This window comes from Crocodylus siamensis, chromosome 14 (assembly GCF_052110815.1).
Source record: "Crocodylus siamensis isolate JL-2025a chromosome 14, ASM5211081v1, whole genome shotgun sequence".
Lineage (NCBI taxonomy): Eukaryota > Metazoa > Chordata > Crocodylia > Crocodylidae > Crocodylus > Crocodylus siamensis.
Window position 1 is genome coordinate 15218942 of NC_143408.1, and position 22360 is coordinate 15241301.

Here is a 22360-nt window from a genome sequence, read left to right on the forward strand (position 1 = left end):
CTGCTTTTCATCAGGACCTGCAGACCCCAATGAAGATTGGAGACTCTTTGCCAGAAGCTTGTAAGAGAGTCCTTGTCATGGGGGATTCCAGCTACACCTATCAAGATGTGCTCTAAGTGAGAGCATAAGGCCAGCAGGGTATGTTTGCTCTTGGTGTCCCTTCAACCCAAGAGTAAAGGCCATCTCCAAATCCAAATCCTGACACTTTAATTCAGTGGAAATAGTGCCTACTTTGGGGTCCTTAGCAAAGCTTCCAGGTTGGTTTGAGTTTTCTTTTGCAGTCTTCCATCCACTTCCAAACTTGACCAACATCTGCACATTTCATGGAACTGATAGCACAGCAGTATGATGTAATAGGACAGCAGAATATTAGTACCTGTAACACTTGCAAACACAAGGCAAGAGAAAGTGAAAAGGAAACAAATGGGGCAATTAAAAAGAACAAGAAAAACAACTAAAGAGGGGGAAAATGAATCAGCCAAAAGACAAACAGAAAATGGAAGGCCCTGCTTAGCACTAATCTTACACATGTTTGGTGATGGGGGGTTGCAGGAACAGGCATACTAATGTTCAGAGAAGACACTTAAGACCGGCAGGGCAAAGTCAAGCTCAGTCTTGCATTCACAGCAGATCAGCTCCCCACAATACGGGCACAGAGCTGACAAGCCTGCCCCTGCCAGGGCTGCAACCTCTGGATCTGTTTCCAGTGAGAGGTAGGCATTCTCTGAGGCATCAGAGAACCATTATGGTGGAAGAGCCATTACAGAGAGAGATCCCTGTTGGCACTAGCTGTGCCTTGCCATGCACTGCCAAAGAAGATACAAGGGCCTTGTAGTTCTTTGATGAGCAGCAGGGCTCTCCCACCATTTCATCCAAGAGACAGAGCCCAGACAAGCATTCAGGGACGTCCTCTCCATGCTGTCCATTCCCGTCCCTGTGTCTTGGGGGTGTGCCAGAAACTGCCCGTGTAGGCCTGCTCGTACTGAGAGCCTGAGAGCTGGGGCCTGTGCCTTGCACTCTCCCTGGCTTGTACCTGTTTGACTCAACCCAAAGATCTTGTCTGTGCTTTATGCCTGTCTCATTTAATCGTGCCTCTAGCTCTGGGCTGCTGGGCAGCAATGCAGTTAGTGTGTGTGCCCTGGACTGCCTTCCCTATCTGTGGCTCACTGTGCATCTCACCTCACATGCTGAGTTTTGTAGTTTTTTATTACATTCTGCTCCCAGAGCCTTGGCAAGTGGTACCAGTAGATAATAGCATGCTCTTACTGTGGGTCTCCATGCATCACAAGCAAGGAGCAAGGGCTCAGTCAGTGTTAATCCCCAACACCTCCATGGGCACATCTACACATGCGCATATACTGCACAGTAACTGAAAATACTGTGCAGTATGGGCATGTATCTACATGTGCATGCCCATACTGTGCAGTAAATATGGTGACTTCACTGACTTGAGTATAAATTTGATCCCTGCATCATGCATCGATCAAATTTACACCTGAGTAGTTACTGCTCAGTAACACACATATAGATGCCTTACTGCACAGTAACAGCGTGTGTATGGACTGACTTGGGACTAACACTAATTTCATGCCATCCCTGCTGTATCCTTTTATATATATCCATGCCTTATTTGAGTATCAAAATCCTCTTTTACACACCATGTGCTAGCATGAATCATTCTTTCAAAACCGACTGCCTTCCTAGAGCCTTGTCTTGAGTTCAGAAAAAAAAGTGTTGCAGACCCCCTGACTCACATTCTCATCTCTTTCTCTTTTGGGTTAAGATGGACCTTAAAGTGGAACCTAAAAACCAAATCACTTTGACTCCTGCAGGGAGTTGTATACTCACACGCCACCTTTTCTCTCATTTAACAATTCATGGCCCCCAGCTGTTGGGGTTAAGACAGGTTTTCTGGCTTTGCCTAACCCCTCAATCTTTAGCTGGGTTTATTACACAAGCCTGCTCTTTGACATCAGCCCTGGATCTTGGTAGAGCACAGTGTGTTGGAGAGATGTGCTCTTCTATCTATGCTCAAAAACATTACTGAGAGGTGAGCTGGGTCCATTCTGGCATCTAGCCATTCTGAGGGGATAGTTCTCCAAATCTCCATGTCCCCATGGGGCAACTGAACCCTGGAGCCAGGTTTCCCAGCCAATGTAGAACGTATCTGCAGAAGGATCTTCTGGCGGAGGCAGTAGGATGCATTGCTTCCTCATGCTCTATGCTCTGATGACCTCTCCATATGGCACAGGATCCTAACTGGGGAAGCCACATGGGACGCCAGGGCTTCATTCGTTTTACATAGAGAAGACTGGAACTAGGGGAACCAAGGAAACCGAAACAGGACTTGTCAGCTGGCCAACCTGATTCAGACCAAACCTGTACCAGCTGTTACACTTCACTACCAATTCTCCAGAGGCTCCAACAGTAACTGTAGAACTTAACAGGTCTCACATTAAAAAAAAAAGAGATTAGGTTTCTAGTTCTTTTGGTTACAAAAAAATAGCAAGTTTGAAAACTGACACACGGCAGCCTCCTGAGTCTGCAGTGGGGTCTCAGAGACTTTTGCAGATCAACTCCTGGGACCACAGCACACATTAGGGAATTCGACAACCATAACTTAGAGCCTCTGACTTGAAAGGCAATTACTCTGCACCACTTCATACTGGGTCTAAAGGGACTGTGCTCAGCCCCCATTTTATTTTATCCAAGGCATAATAACACGCTTGAAAGACCATCATTTGAGTTTTTACCATTTCAGTACAGTATTTCTACCCCAAAGTATGTGTACCCCTTGAGTCATGTGGCAGACTTCTAGAAGGCCCATGAGAAGGCAAGGGGGAAAAGGAGAAGGGAAAAGGGAACAGTGAGTGGAGGAAAAAGAAAAGCAGACAACTCTGCAATCTCTCAGTTTGCTGGAGAAAGTGCAGCGTGTTTGTACTGATAAAGGGCATCTCCGTACCATGCCAGACTGTTCTAGGGGGCAACACAGGAAGCCAGGCACCAGCTGTGTGTTTTCTGATGTGAGCACAGACTCAGGTGGGCTCCTAAGAGCAGCTCTTAGCTCAGACCTTTGATAGCAGCTATGTGGCATTTCCTCAGCACATTGCATGTGCTTAGCAGGCACCATATGTTTTCACAGTGGCACTCCACAGCACTGCTGAAACACAAAGTGTTACTTTTCGTTATCCCCAGCACAGAAGCGTGGGGATACCCAGCAGTGTAATAGGCTTAGAAAGGGATGTGCCACCCAGAAAACTATGAGAACCGACCAAGTATGAGTTTTATCATAAAGAAGCTGTCAGCAATTCTGCACGTGAACAGGGGGTCTGCATTGTATGTGTAGCTCTCCCCCTCCCCTCTCTTCCTCCACAATGCACATATCCCCTCAAGGTTTGGCATCTCAAAACCAAGGTAATCCAAACTTTTCATCTGAATCTTTGTGGTAAAAAATGACTTTTTTGCAAAAACAAAATTTCCTCATAGAGAATGTTGGATCTTTCTGATATTTGAATAAAATGGACCAGAGAATGAAAAAGTTTCTACCCTTTTTTGCTCCTTGTTTTCCTTTCCTGCTTTCTGTTTACAACTCTAAATCCATCAAGGAAAAAGTACTATAACAATTGTCATTACACCAAGGCATCTAGTTTCAATTCATTTGCATTCATCAATCTCCTGGAATACATCATTTCCATTTTAACCATGCTTTACCTACCCCTGTTATAATATAATAAGTAATGAACAGGCCAGGAAAAAGCCATACCTACACAACTATGAAGCACAGGCTCTAAACTGCTAACAGCTAAGAGTGAATCAAGTTTCAGTCAAATGTTGAAAGGCATTTCAAATGTTGAAATGTTAAAGTCTTGTTTAAACAGGAATATCCCTGCTGTCATCATAAAGTTCAGCATGATCACTGAAGGCAGTATCATTACCATAATACCAGTAATATATTTTGTCTGCAGTATATTATGCATCCACTAGAGGACTTTGTGTGATGAACAGAGTTCAGAAAAAGGTAAATCAGTGAGACAAAATAGGAGTGCAAGCTGTGTAGAAGCCTATTTCTTTGTCTCTAATTTATTCTCGCTAATACCCTTTCCTTAAGAAGGAATGTGTGTGCACACAGCATGACAATAATAACCATAAAATACTAGACAATGCAAGATTTTCTGTCGTCATTGACATGTCACCTGACCACTCTGACAATAAAGAACTTTCCAGCTAGAGACAGAGATGAATTGTCACCTGTGTTTTCTTCAATTGCTAACACGCACATGGACATCTCCGAGTTTTGCATCTTCCGCTAGGATGAGACAAAGCACAACTCACATATGCCTCTGCTCACCCACCCCGGGGGTGGTGAGGTTTATTCTAGAAAAACATGAAAGTGCTAGAGTTGGGGAGAGTGATTTTCAGATGCCTTGAAGTCCTACCACAGGCTAATAAATCATCCCAGCTCTGCAGGGGAAAACTTCTACTTTATGCTTAAAACATGCAGAAACAAAGAGCACATGGCCTTCACACCTGTCTGGGCATCACCTGTGGGTGCCAGGCAGCTCCCTGCCTATTGCAGCCTGACTAACAGCTCCCCTCTCCTCCCACCAAAACAGGATCACAATGAACTCCCCATATTTGGCAGCTCCCTTAATTGAAACCAAACTTGTGTTTCTCTTGTGAACAAACATGGCACAGACGAAAAAGAAAATGTTTTACATTGATTGCCAAGGCGCTAAGTGCCTACAGGTGTTGGAGGAATGTTAATGGCTGGAGGAGAGGAGAAGGGGGTGCCACTCTGCCTCCTGCATTTGGTTCCCATTAAGCCGCCTTCCCCACCATCTCCACACCCACCCCTTCCTCAGCCCTCCAGCAAAAGGCAGCTTTGGTGCACCAGTTATTGTACCCGCTCTCCCCCACCACCATGGGAAGCTGCTCCAACATTAATGAAGAGCAGATGTGCAGAAGAACTGTCCCACTGGCCCCATGATAATGGCCTGGAGACAGCGGCTGCTCTCCACTCTCTCTCTCTCTGTCTGGTTTACTTCTGGAGAGGCTGATGATGTGCACAGAAAGTGAAAGTGGCCCCAGTTTGTCCTGCAAGTGGTTTAGATTATATGTGCTGTGTTGCTAATGAAAATGGCCCATCCCAGCTGGCTGAGCTTGCCTAACAACAGCATGCTTTGGACACTGGCTGGGGATGGCTTGGGGCATGGCTGGACCCTCAGTACACTCTCCTCTCCTAGGTTAGCCTGTTTACAGCAGAGATCTCTGAGAAGGTGACATCCTCCCACGGTGATCCAACACAGAAGGAGTTAAAAACTTCTCAGGAGATACAAGACTCCTCCACAGAGGCTACAGCACTTCTCCAGGAACTCTCTTAGAGAGGCCAAAACTTCCCGCCTTAGCACCAGGAAGCATTACAATCTCTCCGTGCACACAGTGCGATGCAGTCTCATGACAGTGAGCAGAGAAGTAAAAGATGAGAACCCTGCCACAAAACTCTGCCTAAAAAGGCCTGATTCTGTGGGCAACCTGCCTGAGCAGAACATGATGGTCTTGATGCCATTCATCCCTTGGAGGCTATGTTGCAGAAATTATCTGAGCTAGAGCACTGGCTAGATGCTAGAACATGTTTATCTCATTGCAAAAGCACTTGGCTAAGTGATTCATAGAGGGCACATGCTTTCAAGCAGGGGTATCAGTAATAAAAGCAGGGAGGACAGGAAGAGAAGTTGCTTTGAAATAAGCATAACTCCAAGACCACACATTTCCAAAGCAGAATCTGCCAGACTCAAAATGAAACACAAAATAACTTCACAGCAATTTAAGAAAGGAATTTTTGATGGATGGCCAGACAGAATAAGCCCGGGCACCTCCAAGCACACAGATTTATCTGTGTACCAGGCTGTGGCTGCTGCGGCTCATGGAATTCAATGAACTGGACACTGTCTTGTATCACCACACAGCACAGGGCCACAAATACAAAGCAAAATCCCAACAGTCAGGTGCATAAAGGGACAGGTGCAGATGAAGTTCAAGATGTCCTGTTCTGGTCACACCTGAATGCTACTATCAAAGAGAAGTTATTCAAGGCTGAAATCTGCAGCAAATGCAAAGAACAGGGTGTGCCCAGATTGTGTAAACAGGCTGCAACAGGAGAAATGTAACAGGCCGATACCTGGCATGATTTTAAAGGGTTTTTTCACTATTAAATTAAAGCCACACAAAGGACTAACTAATTAAATGCACATAAACTCTAACAGAGACCATGGGAGTGAGGGGCTCCTGACCCCAGCCTTGGCCGGGAAGCATAACCCAAAGTAACGCTGATACAGCAACAGGGCTCAGACCATGATATAAAGACCAAGCTCTCCAAAGCCCTCCTGCACATCACCTCTGCTTTGGACTGCTGAGTAGAGACTGCATACACTGCTGCAAGGTTCATGCTCGTGGTGGTGAGAATAATCGTTAATGGGATATCTTTTTAGGAAAGGCCTGCCCAGGGAATACAGGCCTTTTAGAAGTCTGGCCCGGGTGTACTCCCTTCTCCAGTTGAAGGGAATTGTTAGCTGGTGGGGTGCTGTGGGCGAAACTGCAGACTACTCATTTTCCCTCTGTCCCAAAGGAGCCAGGCCGGGACAATCTGGAACTTAACTACAGTAAAAGCTGCCTTAGACGGCACCTTACAAGCCGGCATGCTCTATTAACCGGCATGCCGGCTTGTAAGGTAAAAGCGAAACCGGAAGTGCCCACCACGGCACTTCCAGTTTCGCCAAGCCCCCACAGCCTGGGGCACAGCAGCCTGCGCAGGGCCTACCTCCCTGTCCGGTGGGGCCCATGGGAGGGTCGACGGTGCGGCGGGAGAGGCAGCGACGTCCCGCACACCGCAGGAGAGGCAGCGCCCCGAACAGGCAAAGACACCTGTTCGGGCCTCTCAGTTAACCATCATATTTTGTTACCCGGCACCCCGCCTTCCCCATGGGAGCTGGATAACAAAGCTTTTGCTCTATATACAAATGTGTTATTATTTACACAAATAGATAAAAACAGGCATAAATATAAACATATGTACAGCTATATGTGTATAACAGTATATATTCAGATGTATATAACTATAAACCTTATTCTCTACAATGGGTCACCACCACCGGGGTTTTAGGTAAGTGACAGGTAAACACAGGTAAGTAACAGCAAGGGTTATAGACTCTATTAAACTACCAATACACAAATATAGAAGTACACAAAATATAAGGCACAATATTACAACATATAGGTCGCTCACCTTCAAACATCAGTTAACTTTAACCTCTTAAGCCCCTTCCCCCAAACCCCAAAAAGTGGCCCACTGGGGCATTGGCTACACTCCAGTAACCAGTGGGAGGGGAAATCCTCAGTGCTGTCCAGGTTGCACTGTGACCTTCAGGGCCAGGCCCAGAGGGAGAGACTTTAGACCCGGGAAGCCCTCCCTCGCTTAGGCTTCCCCTGCAGCCTCACAACCCGGGGCAACTTTCCCCTCCCATGTGGGACTCCCCTTTCCTGCGTAACTCACAGCTCCAAGGTCCTGGGTGGGTGATCTGCATCTCCTGGCTGGCAAGCTAGCACCCCTCCTGCTGAGACCCAGCTGCCTCTGCTTCTTCTGGCCCGCCGGCCTGCGCGGGGCCCTGTGCACCCAAAGCTCGGCCTTCTGCTAACGGGTTGGAGGCCCGGGCTGCCTTCCGCGCAGCGTCGTCTGCACCGACCTGCTGGCCCAGAGTCAGCAGCTGTAGACCCAAGCCGCCTCAAGTGGCTCCCAGGGTCTCTCACTCTCCGTGCAGCACCTCCTGCACCAAGTTTCCAGTCTTGTGCCAGGGAGTGGGGACCTGAGCCGCCACGAGCGACTCCCAGGGTCCTCCTCTGTGCACCGTGTCCCTGGCCGCATGAGCCACCTCGCGCAGCTCCCAGGGTCTGGACCAAGAGCCTGGTTGCTGGAGCCATCTGCTGCTTCCCGCCGCTGCTGGAAGATTTCAGGGGCTCTTGTAGGCTACTACTTCGCCCTGCTGAGCAGCTCTCCTCAGCTCTTCTAAGCCCCGCTCTTCCCTTCATCCCTCAACACGTCTGCCGTGTGCTGGGCACGCAGCTCCTTTTATTCTCTTCAGAGGCTCTGCCCCCCAAGGTCAGCCGGATGGGCAGAGTGCGGTCTTGAACCAGGTTGCGCCAAGGAGGGGCAAGGCAAAGCCCCCCCAATGGCTACCCAATTGGTGGATGGGCTCCACCAATTACAAAAAAGATTTTCCAAGCCTGAGTCGCGCTGGGCTGTATCTGTAAGTCCACCGGAGAAGAAGGGTGCTCCAAGGGGAACGGGGTGGAGAGGAGCTTGATGGACAGAGTCAGGAAGAGGTTCTTTCTCTACCAGGAAGGGTACATAAAAGGATCCATGGGGACAAAGGGAAGCAGAGGGAAATGAAGGGCCCATGGAGGAGCAAAAAGACACAGAGGTAGAGACATCCAGTGAGAGTAGTTTGTGTAGGGCCATGAAGTCAGAGGCATAGATTGGACCTGATTTTGAAGGCAAAGGTAAGACAGTGGAGCAACCTGATGATGTGGCAGTGCCTGGGCTCCAAGCCATGGGCATGGAAAATGAAGCCCTGAAGCTCCATTCTGGATAAGCTGCAGTGACTTGGGGGCACTGTGGCTGGCGGGTAGCGAGGAATAAGGTTGACCTGGAGGTGGGGTCCAGGAATTGCTGACAAGATAAACAGCTTCAGCGTGGGTCACAGAATCTGATTCCCCACACGAAACCTCGTGGAGGGAGCTACAAGCTCATCACCTCAGGGGAGGCCACTACACTCAGGGGCGTCTCGCTGAAAAACAGAGAAAGCCCTTTGCTCCTGAAACTCCCAGGTTGAGCCAGAGGGTCCAGGGGCATTAGGCATTTGGGGGCATCTGGGCTGACAACTCATTGGCAAGTAAGTGCTCTCTTTTGAGCCCCCCTTCAGGTAGTCGAAGGCTGCTATTAAATCTCCCCTCAGTCTTCTTTTCTCTAAACTAAATAAGCCCAGTTCCCTCAGCCTCTCCTCAGAAATCGTGGGCCCCAGCCCCCGAAACCTTTTTCTTGCCCTCTGCTGGATTGTTTCCAATTTGTCCACATCCTTTCTGTAGTGCGGTGGGGGGGTGCAAAACTGAACACAGTGCTCCAGATGTGATGGTCCTTCCTACACCATTGATCCTTCTCCTTCCTATACTATTCACACCAAACTACTGCTGAGCAGAAAATGGTGTCCCTTCCTGGGAAAGCCTGTGGAACTTCACAAATGTCCCCATCTCACCTTTCACAGTTTTTCATGAAAAGTGAGAGACAGACCCTACAATTGGCCAGAGCCTGCTGGTCAGGCACTCACTTCAGATGTGGCAGAATGGCAGACAAGGCCTGCCAGCGCCCTAACCACCTTGCCATGGAGGACAGAGTTAAGGCTCCTGCCTGACTCAAGTAAAGCAGGGGCTTTGTCCAGTGCAATCCACCATTGGGGTAAGTGGTGCAACAACTGGTGTGGTGGCTACTGGAGCAAAGGAAACAGCGTCTCTCCCTTATTTTAAGCAGAAAGTCTACACTCAGCCTAAGGAATGCTTACCAATGAGTTGCTCAAATCCAGTGGAAAAAACAGGTAAAACTACACTGGTGTAAATGACACCAATTTAGGTGACAGCGCTCTGCCGCTTATCACAAGGCAAACACGCCATTATCTGCCCCCACATAATGTCAAGGCACAGTAATAAGACCTACTGGATGTATGTAACCCGGGAAAGCTATATATCGTCTGCTCTGGATCTCAGAGGTATTTACGTTAGTATATAGAACCAGTGTAAGTTCCAGCTGTTTGAGCCATACAATAGGGATGGGGGCATGAGGTGGGTGGATATTAAAATAGGCACTTCCCAGTCCATGGCTGAAGAATTAAGGCACCTGCAAAAATTAAGGTGCAAGAACATTGCCCAGGAAAAACAGGGTGGCCATAAGATGTGAGGCGCTGGCTTACTGTTTGAGAGCATGGCTTTTTCTAGTGGCTGGGCTATTCAGTGACTGTAGCTGATTAGGAAGCTTCCACTTAAAATTGCTGATTCAACAAAGTTGCAACTCTTTACACGGTTGTTCCAGTTTCATTGAAACTGCATTTTGGGAGTTGGACCAAATAATGACTCTTAAGGTCCCTTTCAGCCCTATGATACGCTCCTTTAATTCTACACATCAGTAAGCAAGGTTTACACCTTACCAATAAGCAAGGTTTTATCCTCAGCCCCATGTCTACAGTTGAGCCTACTAGAAAGCTTGGGTCTTCTGTGGGTTTACTCAGGTGTCACTGACTGGATTTCATGGGTTCTGTGGTCTGATAGGACTGCCCTGGTCATTGTGTTTGATTTCCTGGATAGCACAGGCCATGTGACTTCCTGTTGAATTGGAGCATCTCTCTGAGCAGGACATCCCATCTTGATCTAAAAATTACCAGCGATGGAGAAATTCATCACAGATTTGGCAAGAAGTTCTAAGGGTTAATGTGAAAACCATGTACTTTATTTCTATTTTGTACTTCTATTTGGCCAGCATTAACTTCCAGCCATTGGACTGTTACACCATTGCTTACTAGGTGGAAGAGCCCAGTGGTAAATATAATGAACTCTATTTAGACTGAGCTATAGTATCTGATATCATAAGGCATGTTTTCCAATCTTTTAATCATTCTATTTGCCCTTGTCTGAACCTTCCCTTATTTATTGGCTTCCTCCTTGCACACCAGAACAGAACACCCTGTTTCAGTAGTGGATAAATGCAAAAAGAGTAGAACCTCCCTGTTTCTACTCAGTGGGCATGCAGTAAAGCATCACCACGAGGGCACGGTGGATTAATTATGCCCTCAGATAGTACTGTTGGGGACAGTGCTATCTTACAGTGCAGTTTCTTACTGTACCAAAGCACATGTGCAGATGGTGATCAGGGCTGGCTGGGGCACAAGGGTTCAAAGGTTCAGAGGCTGCCTACCACCCACCCCCACACTTGAGCATCCTCATGCCCCAGCCATCCTCTCTGCTGCCTGCCCCTCCTGGAGCCTGGGGCTGACCTGGAGAGCCCCCAGCCAGCCCAGGGCTGCTCTACCCGGGCTAAAACTGCTGCAGTCCTGAACACAGCATCTACACGTGCGCTGAGGAACACAGCAGCCTGAGCATCTACACATGCCCTTAAGGCACCACGATAAACTCTGGTGCAAACTGCACCAGAATTTATCGCATCTCCTTAATGGCACATAGCTGCACCCATTATTCAGGAAGTCCCATGGCCTGTGCTATCCAGGAAATCAAACACAATGACCAGAATCTCTTTTGCCATTTGGCCCCAGTGTCTAAAATCTCAGTAAACTATAGTACCGAGGATGCACAAGAAGGAATAGGCACTGGCTCCTTTTCCCTGAGCAAAGTCTGTTTTGCTGGGCAATCAGGAGAAAAAAAGCAACAGACACTCTTTTGGTTGCTAAAATCAGCATGTCTGACTGAGAGTCAGAGGGACAGAATGAGCAATGCTATTTCTACATAGTCACTTTTCAGAGCACAACAGCATTTTACCGAGAAACCATTTATTTATAGCCTAATGGTCCCCCAACTGTGGGCCATGGGCCACAACTGGCCACAAGGCTACGGTGAGTGGTCCATAGATTACAGGGTTCATATTGGTACATTAGTCTGGAACCACCAAGAGAGACAGACTCTCAAAGCCTTGTACTTGCCTGGTCTATAATAGATGGAAAGTAATATAAAGACTAGCTCTTTATGTGCATGTGCCTGTGTGCATGTTGCATTTTTAGCTGTAGGACTGAGAGGGCGCTGACTAGACAATGACCTCTGTTTTTGGCTTTGACAGCTAAAGAGACCTTCATGTGTGCCAGCTGCCTGGGATAGGCCTGTGATTTGTCTGGTAACTGCATCTGTTTATTACAGAAAGGGCCTGGATCCAAACTATGCAGCTTTCCCTTATCTCTCTGATAAGGCTGAACTGAAACCCAGCATCCCACCCAACCCAGGTAAACTCAGATGAGTCTGACCTGGACCCTACCTCTGCAGTGATGCTGGTGATGTGTATGAAATAAATGACAGTCAGCTGTGCTTTAAGGCCTGGCCTGACTTCACCTGGCAGGGTACTCAAACTCCTTAAGCCCACTTGGAAACTAGCCCAGAAAGCACACAGGTATTTTAATGAGCTGATGGAGTCAATCCACAAACAATGAATATAAAACAGCCAGAATTTGCCCTGTGACCTCCACTAATGACCTGTTTATTGCCAAACCAGCAGTATGCGATATAAGAAAATTTCCAAGTGTCACTAGCTAGAAAAGTCTTGGTAAATAGCACCATATAAACATTAAATCTGACATCAGCCAAACAGAAATGGCCCAGTGCAAGTTCTGGTAGCCTGGCCACCTTTGTGCAAGGAGTGAGATGCAAAGCCAGCATAGTGGCTCTGACTTATCCCCAGTGTGGGTCTGCTTAATATCTCTTCTTTTACTACCTGTACTATACAGCACAACTGATGAGTGGTATCTGCCATGTAGGGGTGGCCAACCTGCAGCATGTGTGCCACAAGTGACATGGGCAGCCTCTGTGTGTGGCACATGGCAGAGCAGGGAGGGGACAGGCAGCACAGGGACAGATAGGGCAGGAAGCAGAAAGCACAGTAGCAGATCAGGCTCAGAGCACAGGGCAGGGAGCAGAAAGCAGAGCAGTAGATTGTGCAGGGGGGTTAAAGCAGCACTCAGGGAGGGTGAAAAGCTACTCTGTGGCACACCTGCCACAAAGATTGCCCTTCTGCTGCCTTAGACCAAGGATTTATAAGTAGCACAGAGGCAGTTGTAGTCCTTAGTAGGGAGTCGCAGCTGTGGAATGACTGCAGGGTTTGGCCCATAGGACAAGTGAAGGAATGGTTTTGGATATTATGGTGATGGGAAGGCATCTGAGTAAACCAAACTGCTCTTTCACACCTAAGTGTCCTGAGCCAAATGATGACTTTCGTTCAAATCCAACTCGACCCAGATTTACACTAGCCCCACAGAGATGGAAGCCTCTACCACCTATTTCCAGCCACCTGAACTAGCCCATCCTCTTTTGCGGGGGCTTATCACTGTGCTTCCTGTTTTGCTGTTGAGGAAGAACACTGTGCTTTTATTTACTTCCATTACTTAAGGACTGAACATGTCTAATTTGTAGCTTTCCACAGGTTTTAAATCCTTCCCATCTGACTCCCCTGAACAGCAGCCAGGGGAATCTCCCATCTCAGTGCCATTGTTGCAAAATATTTATATTAAATTGCAAGCGCAGCCAAAGCACGATGACAGCAGGGCTCCTGCTGATTACAGCATCACAGCTTCCCAGCCTGGAACACGCTGTACATTTATGGTGTTGACTAGCACCAAAGTGCAGGTCTGATTCGAAAGAGAGATAACAGTAGGGAGGCGAGCCTGAACTGAGGCTGTGGTATTTAACACCAGCCCAGAGAAAGGCTGGATGACAAGGCTAGGGGATAAGCAGACCTCAGATTTTGCAGTTTGTATGTGCCTGATGTAACCCTCCATGCACCCCGGTTATCACGTACGTGGATCAAATCCAGATCCTACTGTAATGAATAGATTTTATCTTCAAGAAGACTAGCAGAAAGGCCTATAGAGAGAGGACAGAATATGACACCTTGGGAGAGAGGGCAGAATCAGCACTGGAAATGCCTGCAGCCTTGAGACTGGTATGGGTTGAACGCTCAATAGTTTCCAACTGAAGGGCCCATTTTCAGGATACTGGAGCAGAGGAGGAGAGTAGACTTTTACAGTGAACTCCAGCTAAAGGATATTATTACCATGATAGCAAAAAGGGAGCAGACCTGGTAAATGGAGAAGCTTTCAGTGTACCACATCCAAATGCAGAGCCAGCCCAAGGACAGCAGTGCCCCCAGTATGTTGACCTGAGGCAAGCCTGAGCTTGAAATACAGCCCTGGTGTGCTTGGAGGGAGGGGTCAACAAACCAGGTCTGATTATACATGGACCAACCGAGTCTTTGCCCAAACGTTGCTGAAAAGCCGGAAGAAATCAGGCAAACCAGCTGGGACCAAAGCTGGTCTCCTGGGCCTGAGATGGAGAACTGAAAGTTTCCTTGTTCACTTTGCAGTCCACTTCCTGCCAGGATCACCTTAAAACAGCAAAGTAAAGACAGCAAAGCAAACCAAGGCTGGGCTAGAACAGGATGGACAGTCAAGACTTAATCTGGAAGCAGGAGGTTACGCAGTGTGGGGAAGCCCTAAAATCACCCTTCACTTCAGACAGACACGTTCCACGTCCAAGGCACCTATGCAGACTGAGGTGTGTTCCCAAATGCACCTCGGTCCCCTCATTCTTCAGGAAGAGGGATGGCTTCATGCTTAATAGTCTCTGTTCTGCTAAAGTATTGCTGCGTGACCTTTGGTGTGTCACTAAATACTTCCTGTGCCTCATTTTCCCACCTTTCATTATTATTACTATTTGTAGTGGCACAAGAAGTCCTCTTCAGGGATTGGGGCTGCAGCGTTGGGTTTTATATAGTTCTTGCCCCAAACAGCCTCATTATTTCCGTTTTTCATCTCTCCCTTTTGAGTGCCTCTTGTTTCTATCTCACAGAGTATTTGTGAAAATGAATCCTTTTTATGCAGCAGAAAGAGCTATTTCAACTGCATTCTAGATAGGACAGAAATTGTGGATAATCTGGTCTATTAAAAAAAAGTAAATGAGATAAAATCCCCAATATTGTTGCTTTTGGATTGGAAGCTGTGGGGGGTGAGGGGAAAACTTCTGCAAACTGCTAATCTGCTCAACAGCTGGTCTTGATCTCTCCAAAAAAGGGCAAAAAAATACCTGAAAAACATATCTCTGTTTCCAGAAAATATAAGCAGCTCATTAGTTACTTTGCAGAACTTGTCTTTTATAGGAGTCGATACAGCCTAGGCTGAGGCTAGAGGGGGAAAATCTGTCAAAATGTTTTAAAATGTCACTCTAAGTGGGACCTTTCTTCCAAGCCTGTCAAAACAAGAGGCCTGAACCTTTCATACAATGGGCCTCTATGAAGACAGGTTCATAACCAAGAGCCACTTTTCAGTCATGTCAGGGTGAAGTGATTGCACTAACGAGTCAAGGGCTATAATGAGGGGAGAGACAGCTGTCAGGAGCCCAAACTGGCCCTAAGTCCACATTAATGAGACTTCACATGGAGAAGTCGTCTCTTTCAGGAAGGCCAGGATCTGAGGAACAGCTGGAGCCCTGCAGTCATTGGTGCTGTTTATTAGGGGACAAAGAAAAGAACTTTGCTCCAAGTGTTTAAGGTCAAACTCAAGGTATCCCCAGGAGACAGCAGGAGAATTTATGAAGTGGTGGACAACTGGTTCAACAGGAGTTCTTGCTCCCCAGCCGAGCGCCATGATCTGCCCGCTGCCCAGCTATCGGGTTAGCATTCTGCCTTGCCACACAGACACTCTGGATTCGTGATCATTTCCCTGTATTTGTCTATATCAAAGCTGTTGGGATCTGCTGCTTTGGAGTTGAAATACCAGCATAATTCCCAATGCCTGGCAGGCCCTGCTAATCAGCTAACCACCATTAAAACTGCCACTTCCTGTGCTAACCCTATTAGCTCCTTGAAATCCCTTTGCTGTTCACAGGCAGGTAATATTTCCTCCAGAAATTAGTTGCTTCAAGATCAATTTGATTATTTGGCCCTTAAAAAAAGAACGAAAGGCCCCATTCTGTTTGGATAGTGGCTGTGGCAAAAAGCATCCTGTCAGGATAAACAACACTTATTTAGGGAAACTGAGTCATGGGTACAGAGTGACTTGACTTGCCCTAAGTCACAGAGCAGGTTAGTGGCAGAGCAAGGACCAGAGCTCCAGTCTCATCACTCTGAGTGCTTATACACATGCAATGAGTTTCCTCCGACACACTGTAATTACAGCGCAGTGGACCACACTCAATTAATCCAGCCTGCTGGAGCGTGGTAATTACTGCACTCCAGCAGACTCCAGCGTCACATGTACCAGCATCCCTATGCTGAAAAATGAGTGGACCAACATTTTTCAGCATGGGGATGCTGATACATGTAATGCTTCAGGCATTTTAATTAGAGTAGCTCTCGGCAGTGCTCTAATTAAAGCGTACCCTGCCCCCCACCCCACTCCCAGAGCACATGTATAAATGCTTCTTAGTTCAAATTGCCACCTCCAGCTCATTTCACCACCAGTGCCCCATCCCAGCCTCAGCTCTGTTCCTCCTATATTTCTAACAGCTCTATACCCCCCTCTTCCTTCCCAGGCCACATTATAGAAAGCACTGCTCACAGGAGACATCTGGAGCAGCTACTCCCCATTCCCCTCTTTGAGAAGGTGTCAGGTACTAGACAAGGAAGAGAAGTCTTCCTGCATCCTACAGCAGCCCTCACTGGCTGCTCTTCCTTAACAGGTGGGAAATGGGAACGCAACCAAGCGCAGGGGGCTCCTTCAGGATAAGCTGAAATATGCTCGGTGGATGGTGCTTTTCCTATCCTCTCACATGCCTGAGAAAGGAAAACAGATTCTAAGCAGAAGGCAGGCAGGGGGCATTAATAACTTGCTAAGTGTTCAGCAGCAAATAACTATCCACCCAAAGCAAGTAGGAAACAGAAAATCCTCTGCAGAGGTAAGTGCAGTGATGATCAGGTTCAATAAGCATAGGCCTACACAATGGAAAGCACTAAACAACAAACTTTAATTGTGGAGCAACAGACAACCTCTGCAGACCCTTTGTCTCTAACTAGCAGCTACTCCCTGAGGGACCATCTCCCAATTCCCAACTCTTTTAAATTATGGATTGTCTCTAAATTATAACATTTACCACTACAGTATGATTCTTTTTTGCTGTCTCCTGACACCGAGCTATACACACACACAGTGCTTCCAGTGAATGTTTCTTTCAACAGGACATGAATGGAGGAATTTGACGAAGGCCAACATGTCCACTGAAATTTGTTAAAAAATTTCATTTGTTTGAAAAATGACCATTCCTGCCAGGAATCTTTCCATCTCCGATTCCTCTGTGAAAAAAACATGCACACATTCTGTAGCACAGAGGGGCTTGAAAGGAAAACTGAGTATAGAAGGGAGAAGTAACCAACAAGGAGGTCTCAAACTGGCTAAATCTCCTTGTGGCCCAAATGGAAACTTCTTGGCACCTACTTAAGGGGTCCCCACACTCCCACGGCCTGGGATGGCTGGTGTAGCTGGGGGAAAGGGAAATCTAGCTACAGTGGGACAATACCTAAGAACAACGCACGGCAGTCTCATATAGGGGAACTGCACTGTGTCCAAGCAGAGCTCCTTAACAATAAAACCTAACTTGTTCATGGATCATAGAAAAGTAAGGCTGGAAGGGACCTCAAAAGCAAGTCCAGCCACTTGCTCAAGGCAGAATCATTCCCAGCCAAGTGTCTGTCCAACCTGCATTTGAAAATTTCCAAGGATGGATATTCCACAACTTCTCTAGGCAACCTGTCCAATGCTTGACCACCCTCATCATCAGAAAGTTCTTTCTGATCTCCAACCTAAATTTCCTCTGCGACAGCTTGAGGCAATGGCTCCTAGTCCTGTGCCCTTAGGCCACAGAGAAAAGCACAGGTTCATCCTCTTTATCATTACCTTTCAGATATTTGGAGGCTGTTATCATATCCCTTCCTCAGTTTCTCTTCTCCAGACTAAATAATCCTAGTTTGTTCAGTCTTTTCTCATAAGGCATGCTTCCAAGGCCCATAATCATTTTTGTCACTCTACACTGGACACTTTCCAACCTGTCCACTTCTTTCTTGAACTGCAGGGCCCAAAACTGGGTACAGTACTTCACATGAGGCCTCATAACTGCTGCATAGAGTGGAAGAATCACTTAACTTGATATGCAAGTGACACTTCTGTTAATACAGTATTCTGTTGGCTTTTTTTGCAACAAGAGCACGCTATCGGCTCCAGAGGCAATGCGTAGGGGGTACACGCAGGTGCACATGCACGCCCTGAGCGTGGCGGTGCACCCCCTGAAGGCGGTCGCCACTTGCCACCCCACCACCAACACTGCTGGTGGCATTTGTGGGCAGTCTGTGATCCCCGCTGGCTGCTGCCGACCCTCCCAGCAGCGGCTGCAGGTGGTTGCCAACCCTTGGTCAGCACTCACCCCCCTTCCGGTAGCATCTCTGGGAGCTTCCCCACTCACCTCTGCCACAGTCCCGTTGCCACTGCCACGCTCCCGCCACCACCCTACCCTCCCCCAGCCACCGAGGGCATGTGCCATTCCTGACTGGCTCATATTCAGCTTATGGCCTACCATAACTCCCAGATCCTTTTCTGCTGAAGCCTAGTCAGTCACTCCCCAGGCTATATTTGTACATGCAATTATTCTGTTTCAAATGCAAGAATTTGCATTTGTCCTCATTAAACTTTCATCTGCTTGATTGCAGACTATTTCTTTAGTCTGTCCAGGTCATTTTGGATCTTAGCTCTAACCTCAAGAGTATCTGCCATTCCGCCCAACTTGGCGCCATCCTCAAATTTGCTAAGTGTGCACTCAGTCCAATCATCCAAATTATTAATGATTATATGGAGCCTCTCAGAAGAGCAATCAGGAGGGACCAGAAGCTGAGGTGGTTCTGTGAAGGTTTCCACTGATGGGTTTTCACTGTAATATTTCTGCCCATCATGATATACTCAGGATATATTTCTCTGCTCCTGAAAACAGGCCCATGGCCCCAGCCTGCACATTAGATACATTATCCAGCAAGCTTCTGTAACTTGTCCCAAGTTGCAGCTCTGCAAGGCAACTCTCTTGTGCAGGAGCTGAGCCTTTGCCACACATTGAACCTGAGTGCACAAAGGGAACACATATTTTTCCAGTTGGAAGGCAATGTGCTGCCATGATATAACAAGCTTGGAAAATAAGGGCTTATTGAATTTGTTAACATGGGTCCAAAGGACAGGGAGCTGGGCTGGGAATAGAATTCCAGGGATTTCGCTTTATATTTTGGAACAGTTTCTATGGCTTATTGTTTCCAGGCAGCTCACTTCACAGTCAGCAGCCTCCAAGCTGGGCAAATGAAGGACCGGAGCCATGTCCTGGCCTGGCTGGGGGACTTCACATGCCATCTCTGGGGCCACACTGGTGAAAGAAGCACTGCAAGTCCCTCTTGTTTTTTCAAACCCGTGTGAGGTTGAAAGGTTGAGCAAACACTTTTGAAGTGAGTAGCTTGACCTGCCTTCCCCAACACCAGGCTTAGAGATCTGGGATCCCTTTGCTGTAATTATAGACTACGAGACTCTCACCACAGATAGCTTGTGCTGGATTTTTGTTGTTGTAAAAATTACCTCTCTGTACTTTACATTGATTTCTGAAACCCAGCCCTGGGGCAGGGTGCTGGCTGGAGACTCCAGAGCCAGATGCCTTCTGTGTAGAGAAACATGATGTTATTTATGAGCAGCAGTGCCACTGCACTACTCCTCTGACCTGCCACTGACTTGGCTGTTACGACCGCTCTTTGAAGATAATTCACTTTCCAGAACCCGTTCTGTCCTTGACCTTTGCTTTGACTCCTAGCACAAGGTCAATTCATGCCACACTTAGATTGACGTTTCAGTGACATGCACACAGGACTGGGCAGAGGACAGTCAATTCACATCATGTCATTCTATCAGAAAGGGATGGCCATTCATAAGCTATTTTTATGAGGCCTGGCAAAATGTGGCCTCAGCTGGCCTTTAAGTGTTCCACAGGATAAATGTGCCTTATTAATATTATTATTATATTATATTTAATTTATTTCTGATTTTTTTTCAGAAGGTTTCAGCTGTCTTTATATTTTCTTGAGGGGCCTTTATCAGATAGCTGGTACCTGTTTGGGAGATATTAGTATTGATAATAATATAACAACTAGAACACTATCCTCCCTATGGACCTTGAAAAGCCACATTAAATCCCTCAAGCTTACTCAGTGCACTTCATCAAAGATCAGCAGAAACCTAGAAGAAGCGCTGCATATGGCATAATATAAATTCAGCCATGGCCTCAAACAGCTGTCTTGAACTAAAGGATAGGGACAATGGAAAGTCAGATTTTGTCACAATATGCACTGCTAATTCAAGATATTCACATGAAAGCAAACATTCTCTGACAGTGGTATAAAACCTTTCTGCTGACTACATTGGCCTTATGTCCCTTTGGGGACAAAACAAAGTGACACACTTCTTCCAGATACTGGGGATGAGCTGAGATTGCCAGATACATGAAAGAGGTTATTCAATGGTGGCAAAACAATATTCTCACCTATTTTCAGCTGTTTAGGGGTGATACGTGGTGACTCAGCTGGATTCTGAGAAGACACCATTCTCACAGTATTCAGACTTCTTGAATAAAAGAAGGGTGTTCTAACTGAGCTTCCTAGTGGATAATGATGATCACCAATGGTTGTTAATGAGGACATAGTTGAGTGCAAGCCTATTGAATCTACAATCTGTATCAGATTGGCTTGTCAATCTTCAGTTGATGGAACAGTGAATCAAGTATTGTGTCACTGACAGCCTTTCCCAAAGTCACCTCCTGTTCCCCAGAGCCCTGCCTGGAATTCCTGGCTATGGTGCATCATGGGATATGAAGCCCAGCTGCCAGCTCAGTGCCTTCTGGGGAATGGAAACATGGGGGCTAGGGACAGAAGTTACACATAAACTGCTTTAAGTGATCAGAAACTGGTTTAAACCTGTAATACAACAGAAGTTCAGTGCACATAAGCCAGTTTCAAAATGGCTGAAACTGGTTTAAGATAAACCTGGTTGAATGTAGTATCAGACTTAACTGATTTGGTTTAAACTGGTTTATGAAACTTCTGTCCTAGACCCCTTCCTGGTTCAAGTTAAATCAGAGTCCCTCAACAGCCGAGATCATGATTTCCAGCCCTGGGCAGGGCTGTGCTATCAGTTCCAGCAGATAACAGTTGTGGGGGAGGTGGGAAGAGGCCAGGACTACCCCCCCCCCCCAACAAGCAAATCCCAGCTGGGGTCTGAGGGCAGGGAGGAGAGTTAAACTTCCCTTCCCCCAAGTGCAGAGCTGACCTGCCCTGCTAAAAACTTAGTGCTGACTGCAACTGTGGACTATAAATCCCAGAGGCCCTAGAAGTCGAAAGAAGCGATGAGCAACCCAGAAGAGTTCTGCTGCTATGATTATGGACTGTAAATCCCAGAGACCTCGGGGGCAGCAGGAAAAAGAAGTAAACACACAACACATGCTGGCTATGTACAGGACAGCCATATTCTAGCCCTCTCTCCCCCCCCGACTTCTGGCCTGAGCCACTGCAGGCATACGGCTGCATTTTCTGAATCAAAAGTGAATGTCTGTCCAGTTGCTTCTCAGTTTAATCCCTGCATTTTAGACTAACCTCCAAAGAATGAATTGATTCAGCCTCTGTACTCAGCCAGGGTGACCAAACTTCAGCTCCAAGAGGACTAGTAAAAGCAGTCTCAAGATGTTTCTGGAGCTGACCCTTCCCAAACTTTTGGGGTAGTCAAATCAAGGTTTTTGCCCGTATCCCTGCCCTGCTACAAATGCTATTTGTCCAGCTTGGGAAGGCAAATGAATTAAATACTACTCCAGCTTCTAGTCTCTCCAGGGTACTAATCACAGAAATAGGTGCCTCTCAGATCATTAGTGGTGTCCCTGCCAGTACACCCAGATCCCTGCTCCTGCCTCTTATGTATTTAGTATTAATCCAGTTTTTTGCTTTCATTGCTTGATCAGATGTTCCTCTCTTCAAGTGGATTATTGTCTCTGCAGAACAGCATTAGCCAAATCCTCTCAGTCCCTTTCTACCAGTGGTTTGTTTATTCCATAATCTGATCAGATTCAACCTATCTCATCACAGAAATCCCCACCCTCTCCCTTTGTCGGACAGAGACTCCAGCAAGCCAAACAACCCCCGTTTTGTGTCTGTTTCTCAGGCTAATCCATGAAGCTCTGCTTTGTATTGCTGTCCTGATTCTCACCAGCCATTTCTCATAAACTTGCATTACCAGAAGAGATGCACTACCATGGCTCATCTTGCCATGAGGGGAAGATCTGTCACTATAGACAATAAAACCAACCCAGTGTCCATCCCATACAGCAGGCTGGAAGAAATGTCCCTGATGCAGAATGCAGTGTTGTCTTGCTTAGGTCCTATTACGAACTTGATACACAAGGCTTAAGAAGAGCCCATTACTGTGGGACTTGGAAGGTACAATGGAAGGAGAGGCCCAAACATATCTAACAACCTAAACTGAAACATCCTTCGGTTCCA